This window comes from Trematomus bernacchii, unplaced genomic scaffold (genome assembly GCF_902827165.1).
Source record: "Trematomus bernacchii unplaced genomic scaffold, fTreBer1.1, whole genome shotgun sequence".
NCBI classification, from domain to species: domain Eukaryota; kingdom Metazoa; phylum Chordata; class Actinopteri; order Perciformes; family Nototheniidae; genus Trematomus; species Trematomus bernacchii.
The window spans coordinates 27250-40673 of NW_022987667.1; the positions used below are offsets into that span (position 1 = coordinate 27250).

At 42.5% G+C, this 13424-nt stretch overlaps 1 pseudogene; it reads left to right on the forward strand.

The window, feature by feature from the left end:
- The first annotated feature begins 8009 nt into the window (after positions 1-8009).
- On the forward strand, positions 8010-9083 carry LOC117487177 (annotated as a pseudogene).
- The last annotated feature ends 4341 nt before the right edge of the window (positions 9084-13424 follow it).

Here is a 13424-nt window from a genome sequence, read left to right on the forward strand (position 1 = left end):
TTACATAACTTTTTCCAGTAGCCACACTTTCTCCTTCGACCTTTTCTCTGTTGGGGAGGTTTGTAAGGCTCTAAAGGGCCTAGACCCCAATAAATCAGCAGGCCCAGACGATCTCCCCCCTTGTTTCTTACGTCTAGCTGCAGATATTATAGCCCAACTTCTTGTTTTCCAAGAAGAAAAAGTTACCAACTGTTCTTCCCTGCATCATGTCTGCCCAGCATAACCCCATTGAAGCTGTTCACACCTACAGAAACTTGACTATTGACTATCTATGACTACTAAGATTGACTATCTTTTAAGGAAACTGAAATTAAAACTGGGATTCTTTTTTAGAAACAAGGCCTGCTTCTCCACAAGTGCTAGGAAACGGCTTGTCGCTGCCACATGTTTCCCGCTCTTGGACTACGGGGATGTTGTGTACATGAACGCCTCAGCTCACTCCCTTCATCTGCTGGACGCTGTTTACCATGGGGCTCTGAGGTTCATAACCAACTGTAAACCCCTCACACACCATTGCACACACGATTAAACGTGATAGTATATAAAACCATGCTCGTATCTACAACCTATAGAAATGCAAAACGGCGTCAGTTTAGACGTTATTCTGTCCTCCTGCTTACCGCATCATTTATGAGAAAACATTTCATAACATTAACACAACATATTCGAGGTGGTTTTAAATAAGATATCCGTATTTATTTATTTCTCCAAGTTATGTTTTTGTGTGCACTGAGGAGTCTCAAACAGGCGTTTGTTTAATAATTTTAAGGTTGACTTTAATCAATGTCAATTCTTCATATTTGATAAATGAGAGGTAACATTTTATTTATGGTATTATTTCCACATATTTCTCCATTCTTCCTTCTGCCATCGGTGTTGCAGTTTCTCGTCTCTCCCGTTTGTGTGCTTAGTGCGTACCATGGGTTAGAGTTTGCGTGGAGGACCGCACATTTTCCCGTCAAGTTAGTATTTTATAAATCGCAAACATTGCGTAGAAACTGGCATACGCCATTTTTTTAGCGTATATCCCTTTATAAATGAGGCCCCAGAGCCCGACGTGCTGCTTCATTGCGTCATCGTTTATCTGGATAAGTGCAGCAAAGTGCAGAATACCGTTTTGATCATTGATAAATGTGTGGTCTTTAATATTAAACATGATCGCTGGTTGATAGCCACAGAAGTCGTATCACAAGTTATCCTGGGCGGATCACAGCTCCACAGCTGAAGACTTCTCCACGCTGCTTTCAAACTGTGAGTAAACAATGTGTGCTTCACTTGGAGGCTGTCTGAAGGTATACACAGGTCTCAGGTGGACTTGGTATCACATTAAGAATGATATTCAGTAATAAGTCTGGCAAAAATAAATGGTTTAAATGATTTATTCAAGCTTGCAATGTTTTGAACACACATCCCCAGTCACCTCATGTGTCTTTTTGTAGTCCTCGCTGTACGCGTCCGGATATCGGCATCGGAACCACAACCTCACACACTGGTACTGAATGTGCATCAAAGTGTTCCTATCCAACCAAATATACCAAAAGATGAATGTAAACGACAGAAGAAGCGATCAAAATGTGTATTTCCTGGTTATTCGACAAAGGCCACACCCCTGATACATCTGCCTACCGTTATAGAATATCACCAGTTGTTCGTCCCACATTTTATTGAAAAGTACCGGTTTTTCCTCTTCACACCGCAGCGGCGCCGCCTCTTAGCTCCGGAATCCGGTTCGTTTCCAGCTCCAAAAAATGGTCGGTCTAGAAGCAAGACTCCGGAGCTAATGCGGCTTTCACACCAGCGCTTTTCCCTTTCTAGCTCCTAGCTAGAGCTTTTCTGGTTCAGCTCCGGTTTCCCTTTTCTGCTCCCACTCTGTTCACACCGCCCAGAGCTGCCGCTGCTGCGTCATGACCTCACCGTTTACATCGCTGATTTTCTCCCCAACGGAGTTCACAACAACAACAACAACAACGGGGGACTGCGTCGGGTCGATGATCGTGTTGCTTTTAATCATACAAAGCCAGATTAAATTAAATAACGACTTCTCCAACCTTATACTTTTCTCCAGAGTGCCGTGGTTCATTGTTTATTCATGTGTTTCAGCGGCATTTACCGACCGCTGCAGTGCTGGCTGCTCTTCCACGGGAGTTTATTCTCCCGTTAGCTCTGGGTTAGCTCACACGGCTCTAAAGTATTCACTGTCTGACTGTCACACAAGCAGCTGATACATATCCCCAGTTCCCCTTAAGTGAATGTGTGTCAGTCTGAATTGACGCTGTTTGGCATCACAACGCTGTTATGAAAGTTTCTCTGGTATAACATGGGTGATGTTAGCATAGCAACCGAAGCTAAACTGACTACTTGCTAAGCCGTTTTATACAGGCACTTTTTACCGGCGTATTTTTCATTATGATTCTACTTGTGATAGTCGGACATGACAACCTGTGCAGCCCATGTATTGATTCCATCCGATAGCTGCTATAATAACAAACAAAACGTCTGCCTGCTCTCCACAATGATCAATAACAGCGAACGGATGGTCAAAGTAAGGTACAAATAAACAGAATCACACGAAGCCTGGTTAGTGTTGCCTGACTTTATAAAGTGTGTTTTTTTTTTTATAAGTGTGTGGTTGCCTTCTAGTCACTTTGCTCAGCGCTACTGCTTGTAGGCAGGCATGACGAGACTCTTCAGACGACCCATGTTCAGGGGAGGTGGGTTTAGTTTCCTGCACGCCTCGACGTAAGAGAGGCGTAAGCGACGCCGCCTCTTAGCTCCGAGCTCTTGCTTCTAGACCGACACTTTTTTGGAGCTGGAAGTGAACCGGATTCCGGAGCTAAGAGGTGGCAACCGCTGCGGTGTGAACAGAAAAACCGGTACTTTTCAGGCTCTAGCTCCGAGCCGGCGCTGAAAACGCGTTGGTGTGAAAGCGGCATAATGCTGCGTTCACACCGGACGCGATGCGATGTTTGGGGGCAGCGCGATTACATGTAAAGTCAATGCAGAGACGCGGACAGACGCGATTTCGCTCCGACGGCGAGCATGAAGCGGTGGACGCGGCACGAATCACGCGATTGAGGCGATTGAACGGTGCCGCGTTAAACGCGAGAGTTCAATTTTTTCAACTCGAGCGTCACATTCACGTGGCGCGTTTTCGCGGAAGCCAATCAGCGGTGAGGACCTCAGCCTGCCGTCACTGACGTTCAACCACACAACATCAGCCGTTAGCAGTTAGCACACAGAGCTCACAGCTCCTCATATCTGTTCAGAAACTGGACAAAAGTTAAACAAGTACAAACCACAGACTGTCTGTGTCATGGAGAATACAGTCGCTGGTTTATTTATGTCTGTAAGCCGTTGATATGAGTGTGGAATGAGCATATACAACGTTAGCTTAGCCTGGTCGACCCGATCTTCATTCAGAAAACAAGCATTTTAAAAGGTTTTTCGCCTGCTGTCTTGTCTGCAGACTTGTCAAGCATTAATTCATGGTTTTTACTAACCGGTATCAGTATGTTGTTACTTCGGCATCATTTAGAAACGTGTATTACAATTTAATCACGGTAAAATATGTTCATTTGTTGTAGTTGTAGCTCCCGAGCCAGCGCGTCTTGTTTGAATGATGCGAGTAAACACAGCTGGCAGCCGCGGTGAAACTCGAGCGTTTAGAGCAATGCGATAGGAGCGATTAGAGCGAAGCGAATATTCGCATCGCGTCCGGTGTGAACGCAGCATAAGAAGCGGCGGCGCTTACGTCTCTCTTACGTCGAGGCGTGCAGGAAACTAAACCCACCTCCCCTGAACATGGGTCGACTGAAGAGTCTCGTCATGCCTGCCTACAAGAAGTAGCCCTGAGCAAAGTGACTAGAAGGCAACCACACTTTATAAAGTCAGGCAACACTAACCAGGCTTCGTGTGATTCTGTTTATTTGTACCTTACTTTGACCATACGTTCGCTGTTATTGATCATTGTGGAGAGCAGGCAGACGTTTTGTTTTGTATTATAGCAGCTATCGGATGGAATCGATACATGGGCTGCACAGGTTGTCATGTCCGACTATCACAAGTAGAATCATAATGAAAAATACGCCGGTAAAATGTGCCTGTAGAAAATGGCTTATGCCACAATAGGATAGCAATAGCAAGTAGTCAGTTTATCTTCGGTTGCTATGCTAACATCACCCATGTTATACCAGATAAACTTTCATAACAGCGTTGTGATGCCAAACAGCGTCAATTCAGACTGACACACATTCACTTAAGGGGAACTGGGGATATGTATCAGCTGCTTGTGTGACAGTCAGATAGTGAATACTTTAGAGCGGCCGCTGCCATGTGAGCTAACCCGGAGCTAACGGGAGAATAAACTCCAGTGGAAGAGCAGCCAGCACTGCAGCGGTCGGTAAATGCCGCTGAAACACATTAATAAACAATGAACCACGGCACTCTGGAGAAAAGTATAAGGTTGGAGAAGTCGTTATTTTATTTAATCTGGCTTCGTATGATTAAAGCAACACGATCATCGACCCGACGCAGTCCCCGTTGTTGTTTGTGAGCGCCGTTGGGGAGCAAATCAGCTATGTAAACGGTAACGTCATGACGCGGCAGCACCAGTCCGGCTCTGGGCGGTGGTGAACAAAGCGGGAGCAGAAAAGGGAAACCGGAGCTGAACCAGAAAAGCTCTAGCACGGAGCTAGAATGGGAAAAGCGCTGGTGTGACAAGCCGCATTAGAGGCAGCTCCGCTGCGGTGTGAACAGGAAAGACTGGTGCTTTTCAAGCTCCAGCTCCGAACGGCCCTGGAACCGCGTTGGTGTGAAAGGGGGGTACTAGAGAGGTGGTACTAACCTAAGGGAGAAAAAAAGTACCAATTTCGATTGGCTGGGCGGATTGCAAACCACGCCCTGTAAAACTCGGAAAGGTTTTGTGAAGCCGCCATTGTATTTGCAGGCATTAGCATTGTTAGCATTAGCCCCGCACACCAACGGAGAGAGAATAACTTATGGCAACACAAAAAAGAACATGGGAGCGGTGGAGTGATGAGGAGGTGTCGGCGTTCTGGCGATTTACTCGGAAGGCTTCAGTAGAAGCTGCTGGGAGTCCCAGCAGCTTCTACTGAAGCCAGTCCCCAACTCCGGGGACTTCCGGCCGGGGACTTCGGGTGGCAGTATACGCCGTGAAGTGGTTTGCGGCCTGCCAGTAAACCCAAAGCAGAAGAAGAAGAAGTGACGCCAGCGGCTTCATTTGCGTAATCTTCCCTCAGGGAACTTATTCCGGTGTGAACGCGATCGGCTCTTAGTTCCATGGGTGTACTAAGTGCTGGCACTAAGTGCGCGGCTAATTGAAACTACTTTCACACTACTTTCGGCGAAAACCTGCCAATTCAACATCGGCGGGTTTTCGGCCGAACAAGCGTCGGTGCGGGACACACCAATCCGATTAGGGCTGGGACTGAAATGGGACTGGGACTGGGACTGAAATGTATGTTTCTGTATGTATGTTTCTCTGCACAAGACTAACTTAGTGTCTTTATTTATACAGGGTTGCCAACTCTCACGCATCTGGCGTGTGACACACGCTTTCACTATCAATCTCACGCTCTCACGCTGCCCAAACTATTCTCACACCAAAAACAAGATGAACCGGCGATCGTTTTTCGTTGGTTATTTACAATGTTGAGTTGACAGCTGCTCAAGCTGTCGATCCGCTCCCTCCCCGCCCCACCACTCTTAACAACGTCAACAGACAGCAGAGCAGTGGGAGCCGGTTGGTCAATCCCCGACCCGTTATTGCGCATGCGCAGATCTAAGATCCAGTAGAAATGATAAAAAGTAAAAGTCTGCTGCTTATTGTTCTACTAGGCCAAAATAGAGTCAAAGAGTATATGAGAGAGAGTGCGTTAATTAATATATTTGGCAGTTTGGAGTATGTCTGTAGACTTGTTTGTGTCTGTGTGTTTCATGTATAGGCCTCTCACGATAATTAATTTTGTTGGATACATTTTCCCGGAAATTATTGCGATAAACGATAATATTGTCGGCAACGTTGTATGACCATTTTAGACCACTGACATAATAATAATATATAATAATAATTCAAGTACATCCTTTCAAACTGCTAGTCACATCCTCGTGTAAATGGCAATTTATCGAGGTCAGAAAAGTTATCGAGTTCATTTTTATTTATAGTACGATAAGTCAATTAATTGCTTATCGCGACAGGCCTATGCACACAATAAAACAGTGGAAAAAAACATGTGTTTGACTTTCATTAGTGAATGAAACGTTGTGCCCTTTATAGTCTGTGTCCAATATTGTGTATTTGTATATATATGCTAAGGTCCCGCTACTGACACGATAGCAGTCATTTAGTGCGCATATGTGTAATTAAACCCATGATATCAAAATCTCACTCCAGCCAGGTACCCAAAGTTGTCAACCCTGATTTATATTTGTAATATATAGCTTTACCTCATTTTAAAGCTGCATTTATTTAAAAAATGCACAAACTAAAGCACAACAAGATATGTCTCTAATATGTGTCAGATGTGCAAGTGTGTAACTGGATGGACTCCATCTCTCTTTGAGCTTTGTGGTAGTGATTGTTTTGTCAAATTAATGGTCTCAAGGTTAAACATTTAGTGGACAAGGAGATGGTAACATCTGATCATTTACTCAGAGGTGGGAGAAGTACTCGGATCTTGTACTTGAGTAAAAGGAGAATTACTCAGATCTTGTACTTGAGTAAAAGTAGAAGTACTCGGATCTTGTACTTGAGTAAAAGTAGAAGTACTCAGGTCTTGTACTTGAGTAAAAGTACTCAGATCTTGTACTTGAGTAAAAGCAAAAGTACTCAGATCTTGTACTTGAGTAAAAGTAAAAGTACTCATATCTTGTACTCGAGTAGAAGTACTCAGATCTTGTACTTGAGTAAAAGTACTCAGATCTTGTACTTGAGTAAAAGTAGAAGTACTCAGATCTTGTACTTGAGTAAAAGGAGAAGTACTCAGATCTTGTACTTGAGTAAAAGCAAAAGTACTCAGGTCTTGTACTTGAGTGAAAGTAGAAGTACTCAGGTCTTGTACTTGAGTAAAAGTAGAAGTACTCAGATCTTGTACTTGAGTAAAAGCAAAAGTACTCAGGTCTTGTACTTGAGTAAAAGCAAAAGTACTCAGGTCTTGTACTTGAGTGAAAGTAGAAGTACTCGGATCTTGTACTTGAGTAAAAGCAAAAGTACTCAGGTCTTGTACTTGAGTAAAAGGAAAAGTACTCAGATCTTGTACTTGAGTAAAAGCAAAAAGTACTCAGATCTTGTACTTGAGTAAAAGTAGAAGTACTCAGATCTTGTACTTGAGTAAAAGTAGAAGTACCAGAGTGTAGGAATACTCTGTTTCAGTAAAAGTCCTGCATTCAAAATGTTCCTCAAGTAAAAGTAGAAAAGTATTATCATCAAAATATAGTAAAAGTAGTGATTGTGCAGATTGGTCCATTTCAGAATAATATATATGATATGTTTTATAATGATTGATCATGAAAGTGTTCTCAAAGCTGGTAAAGGTGCAGCTAGTTTGAATGACTTTGTATACTGCAGGGTAGCTTGTGGATTTACTCCAGGTGGAACTAAAGTCTGATTTAACACTTGATTATATTTCACATCATTCATCTACATCTGTGAAGTAACTAAAGGTATGAAATACATGTAGTGGAGTAAAAGTACACCATTTACCTCTGAACTGTAGTGGAGTAGAAGTACAAAGTAGCATAAAATGGAAATACTCAAGTAAAGTACAATTACCTCAAAATTGTACTTAAGTACAGTACCTGAGTAAATGTACTTCCTACCTCTGAATTTAACTAATTTATAAAACAATGAAAACGAGTTTGTGTGCTTCAACCCTTTTAGTGTCTGTGAGAGCCAACCCCTTTGTATTTATTTAAAAAACAAATCAGTCCGAATCAATCAACCAATCAGTGCAGTCTTTGTTATTTTGTTGTATCCCTAACGACGAGTCAGAATGCATTCTCGGGTTTCATTAAAAACCTTACTTTACTTCTGTCACGTCCATTTTTAACTTGCATCAAGACATTCATATGTGTCCTCTAATACACTTGTGTCACTTTCTCTGTTGATTTATTGTTTTGTTTTATAGGAAGAGACCTGCAAAGACCCAGATAGACTTTATGATGATGGGGAGAAGAGTATCATCGGAGAACAGCTGGATCAACATCAGTCTACATCCACGATAGGAAAACCATACACCTGTGACCAGTGTGAGAAGAGTTTCTGGAGTTCAGGGATATTGAAGCACCACAAACGTACCCACACTAGAGAAAAACCTTTCACCTGTGACCAGTGTGAGAAGAGCTTTAGCCGGTCAGGCGATTTGAAGATTCACCAGCGAACCCACACTGGAGAAAACCCTACTCCTGTGACCAGTGTGAGAAGAGTTTAGCCAGTCAGGCTATTTGAAGATTCACCTGCGAACCCACACTGGAGAAAAACCTTTCACCTGTGACCAGTGTGAGAAGAGCTTTATCCAGTCAAGCCATTTGATGACTCACAAGCGAACCCACACTGGAGGAAAAAACTTTCACCTGTGACCTCTGTGAGAAGAGCTTTAGCACTCAGGCGTTTTGAAGATTCACCTGCGAACCCACACTGGAGAAAAACCCTACTCCTGTGACCTCTGTGTGGGAGAAGAGCTTTAGCCAGTCAAGACATTTGATGACTCACAAGCGAACCCACACCTGAGAAAAACCCTACTCCTGTGACCAGTGTGAGAAGAGCTATAGCCACTCAAGCTATTTGACGATTCACAAGCGAACCACACATGGAGAAAAACCCTACTCCTGTGACCAGTGTGAAGAAGAGCTTTAGCCAGTTAGGCCTATCTTGAAGATTCACCTAGCGAACCCACACTGGAGAAAAACCCTACTCCTGTGACCAGTGTGAGAAAAGTTTTATCACGGACTCACGCTCATTGAAGCGCCACCAGCGAACCCACTCCTTTGACCAGTGGGAGAAAGAGTTCAGTGACTCATACAGTGTGAAGCTCCACCAGCCTACCCACACTGGAGAAAAAACCTGACGTCTGTGCTCACTCTGAGAAGAGTTTCAGAGAACCAGACCACATGGGAGAAAAACCTTCACTAGTGCACTGAGACTGTTCAGAAAGAGTGAGGTGGACTGTTTGACACAAACTCACTGTTAAAAAGATGTTGTGTGGATTTTAAAAGTTGTTCAAATTTCTCAATAATATTCAAATGCATGCACTTAAGTTGTCAACTTGTATTTTTTTCCACAAGCAAAAACACACACAAGCTCCCTAAAGAACAAGGCACCACAGTCACTTAACTGTAATGTTATAAATATGTGGTAATTGAACAACAAGCTAAAGCCTACTGATTTCTAAAAGTGTGTGAACAGAGCCTTTAGTCTCATATAAGCTAGATAGAGCGTCGCTTTGAACCATAAACTATTACCAATGCTGACTGTACTCATTCAGGCCATTTTACCCTCAGAAAGAGGTTCCACAGGGGTCTATCCTTGGTCCATTCATGTTTACATTAGATGTTACATAACTTTTTCCAGTAGCCACACGTTCTCCTTCAACCTTTTCTCTGTTGGGGATGTTTGTAAGTCTCTAAAGGGCCTAGACCCCAATAAATCAGCAGGCCCAGACGATCTCCCCCCTTGTTTCTTACGTCTAGCTGCAGCTATTATAGCCCAACCAGTGTGTCATGTTTTTAATCTTTCTATAACAAACAATGTCATTCCAGATGTTTGGAAAACTGCAAATGTTCTCCCCTTATTGAAAGGTGGTGATCCCATGGTGATGAATAATTACAGACCAATTTCCAAGCTCTCTATTTTAGCTCAAGTACTTGAAAGGCTGGTGAATGATCAAATCAAAGAATATTTAAGCTTGAACAACATTCTATCTCCTCACCAGTCAGGCTTTAGGAAGCAGCACAGTACAGTAACGGCTGCTTTGAAAGTAGTGAATGACATTGTTGAAGGCTTGGACGCAAAGAGCTACTGTGCTGCCCTTTTTATAGACTTATCCAAGGCATTTGATACTTTGGACCATGGCATTCTATGCCAGAAGTTATCCCATATAGGCCTGTCTGACCAAGCTGTTGGTTGGTTTTCAAACTATCTTTTAAATCGCAAGCAATGTGTACAATTCAGCGGTCTCTCCTCAAGCTTTCTTATTGTGCCCAGAGGTGTTCCTCAAGGTTCGGTCTTGGGACTCACCCTTTTTTCAATTTATGTAAATGATGTGCGTCAAAATATTGATGCCTCTGTACATCTATATGCAGATGATACTGATCTATACTGTTGTGCTAGCACTGCTGCCCTTGCATTTGAACGTCTGCTTTTGACACTTTTCAGTCACACCTGTTCCACCTCAGGTTGGTGTTAAATTCAGACAAGACAAAAGTCATGTTGTTTTCCAAGAAGAAAAAGTTACCAACTGTTCTTCCCTGCATCATGTCTGCCCAGCATAACCCCATTGAAGCTGTTCACACCTACAGAAACTTGACTATTGACTATCTATGACTACTAAGATTGACTATCTTTTAAGGAAACTGATATTAAAACTGGGATTCTTTTTTAGAAACAAGGCCTGCTTCTCCACAATTGCAAGGAAACGGCTTTTAGCTGCCACATGTTTCCCGCTCTTGGACTACGGGGATGTTGTGTACATGAACGCCTCAGCTCACTCCCTTCATCTGCTGGACGCTGTTTACCATGGGGCTCTGAGGTTCATAACCAACTGTAAACCCCTCACACACCATTGCACGCTGTACTCTTTAGTTAACTGGACATCACTATCAATGCGCAGATCTCTGCACTGGTACAAATTAATCTATACCGCTATGCTTGGACTGCTGCCCCTATACATATCACACAAACAGTACAGCTATAGACTACGATCTCAAAATTAGATGACTCTGTCCGTCCCCTCAGTATGCACGGAGCTTGGGAAAAAAGTGTTACCACTGATCAGGGGCCTCATTTATAACGCCTTGCGTAAGATTGACGTGGGAAGGTTGCTTACGTAGGACAAAGCAAAAAAAATAGGTCCAGAAATGTTCCGCTATTTTCCGATTCACAAAACATTGCGTACCGGAGAGGGAAGTGCGTACGGCACTTCCTACGCCTGTTTCCCTTTATAAATCACAATCGACTCGTAACGCCCATATTTGCCTATAAATAGTCAAATAAACGCCCATTCATTCATTCATTTTGACTGACTGCATGAAGAAGATCGCAGGAAAAAAGTTAATGACAAAAAAAATGCACATAACCTTCCTCAGGCAGTGTGTTTGTCCCGAGGACAGGAGACACCCCCTTGATGAGAAACTGTAAGAAATGATCGGGGAATCCCTCCGGAGTGGAGTCATGACGACTGGATCTGAATTATTTTTGTTGTATTTGGTGGTTTGTGTTCCAGCTGTCGATCAGCAACTATATATCCATAATCCACCAGTTAAAGGAAATACAACTAATGTGTTGTGTTATATTAGCTGTACAATTTACCACATATGGTGTTCTTAGTTTCCATACCTCCTGTGTTTTACGAGCGACTTATCAAGTCTTGGCAAACGGCATAAAACACGATTAAACGTGATAGTATATAAAACCATGCTCGTATCTACAACCTATAGAAATGCAAAACGGCGTCAGTTTAGACGTAATTCTGTCCTCCTGCTTACCGCATCATTTATGAGAAAACATTTCATAACATTAACACAACATATTCGAGGTGGTTTTAAATAACATATCCGTATTTATTTATTTCTCCAAGTTATATGTTTTTGTGTGCACTGAGGAGTCTCAAACAGGCGTTTGTTTAATCATTTTAAGATTGGCTTTAATCAATGTTTGAAAATAAATTCTTCATATTTGATAAATGAGAGGTAACATTTTATTTATGGTATTATTTCCACATATTTCTCCATTCTTCCTTCTGCCAACGGTGTCGCAGTTTCTCGTCTCTCCCGTTTGTGTGCTTAGTGCGTACTCATGGGTTAGAGTTTGTGTGGAGGACCCTTCTTATTATACATCCATGGGAGGACTGCACATTTTCCCGTCAAGTTAGTATTTTATAAATCGCAAACATTGCGTAGAAACTGACGTACGCCATTTTTTGGAGAAGGGTCTAGCTGCGGCCGCGGCCAGTACACGACACTACACGACACGCCCACTACACGACACGCCCACCTGACACGACACTACGGTGGCTGAGAGACATTACCATACATGGCAGATTAAAAGCGAATTGACGACACTGACGCTGACGCAAGGATATTTAAGGAGACATGAGGTTTACAGAGAACAGACAAACAATATGGCGCACCGAGTACAGGTAATTAACGTATTGTGGTTTTAGATATAATTACATACTATTTAGGTTCTCGTTTGTTTGTCGATGTGGCTGTTTAGCGCAGTGTAATTGTGTTTATTTAGCTAATTTGTATTTTAAATATTAAATGTAAAGGAATGGAATACATATAAATATATATATATCTTAGCTCTTAGCTTGACATGCTCGACGTTCAGTTAGCATATGCTAACTGAACATGCTCGTTCGGTTAGCATGTCAAGCTAAGAGCTAAGATATATGTATATATTTTAGCTTGACAGATGGAACAATGCATGTACTCGCATTTTTACAAGAATCTGATTTTGTGTAAGTTTTAAATATTCATTGAAGGTGTCTTTCACATTTGAATGTTTTTAAAAAAAAACATGTATTAGCTGCTATACTGACATGCACATATGTATAATTATATTATTATTTTAAGTGTGGTTTAAAGTTAAATGATATATAGTTATTGGGTAGAGCCAAGTAACCCAGGTGGATGCAATCAGGCCTCTGTTTTTAGATGGGGTTTGTGGCCATGCTGTAGGCCTGACATTTAAACCATAGACTGTATATATAAAGATTTAAACTAGCTGAAGGGCTTTCTGTTCGAACCACAGTGACATCTAGAGGTTGTTTTGTGCATAACATGTCAACCAAAAGGGTAGAGCTGGCTGAATCAGATGGAGTTAAACTTTTTCAACAAGATATCAAGACACACAATGTGCTCTACCAAATGGTGGCGCTGGCAGTTAAAGGGTTACCTTCTGAAAGTGAGGAAGTATGACCAGCTTTGTCCCATAGGATTATACAGGCCAGTCCATTGCTGCTTGTTTAAGGAGTTAACTATTTCCAATATTAAAGTCACTGAAATTGTATTCTATTTTATTCACCTATAGACAAACAACACAACACTCTGTGATGGAGCACGCCCAGAGCTCAACAAATTGGACTCGGACACCTTCCAGTGTCCATTTTGTGAAAGGACCGGGTCATACCCTGGTCTGATGGCTCATTACAGAGCCACCAGAGGGCACTTGTGAAATATGGAGGTAA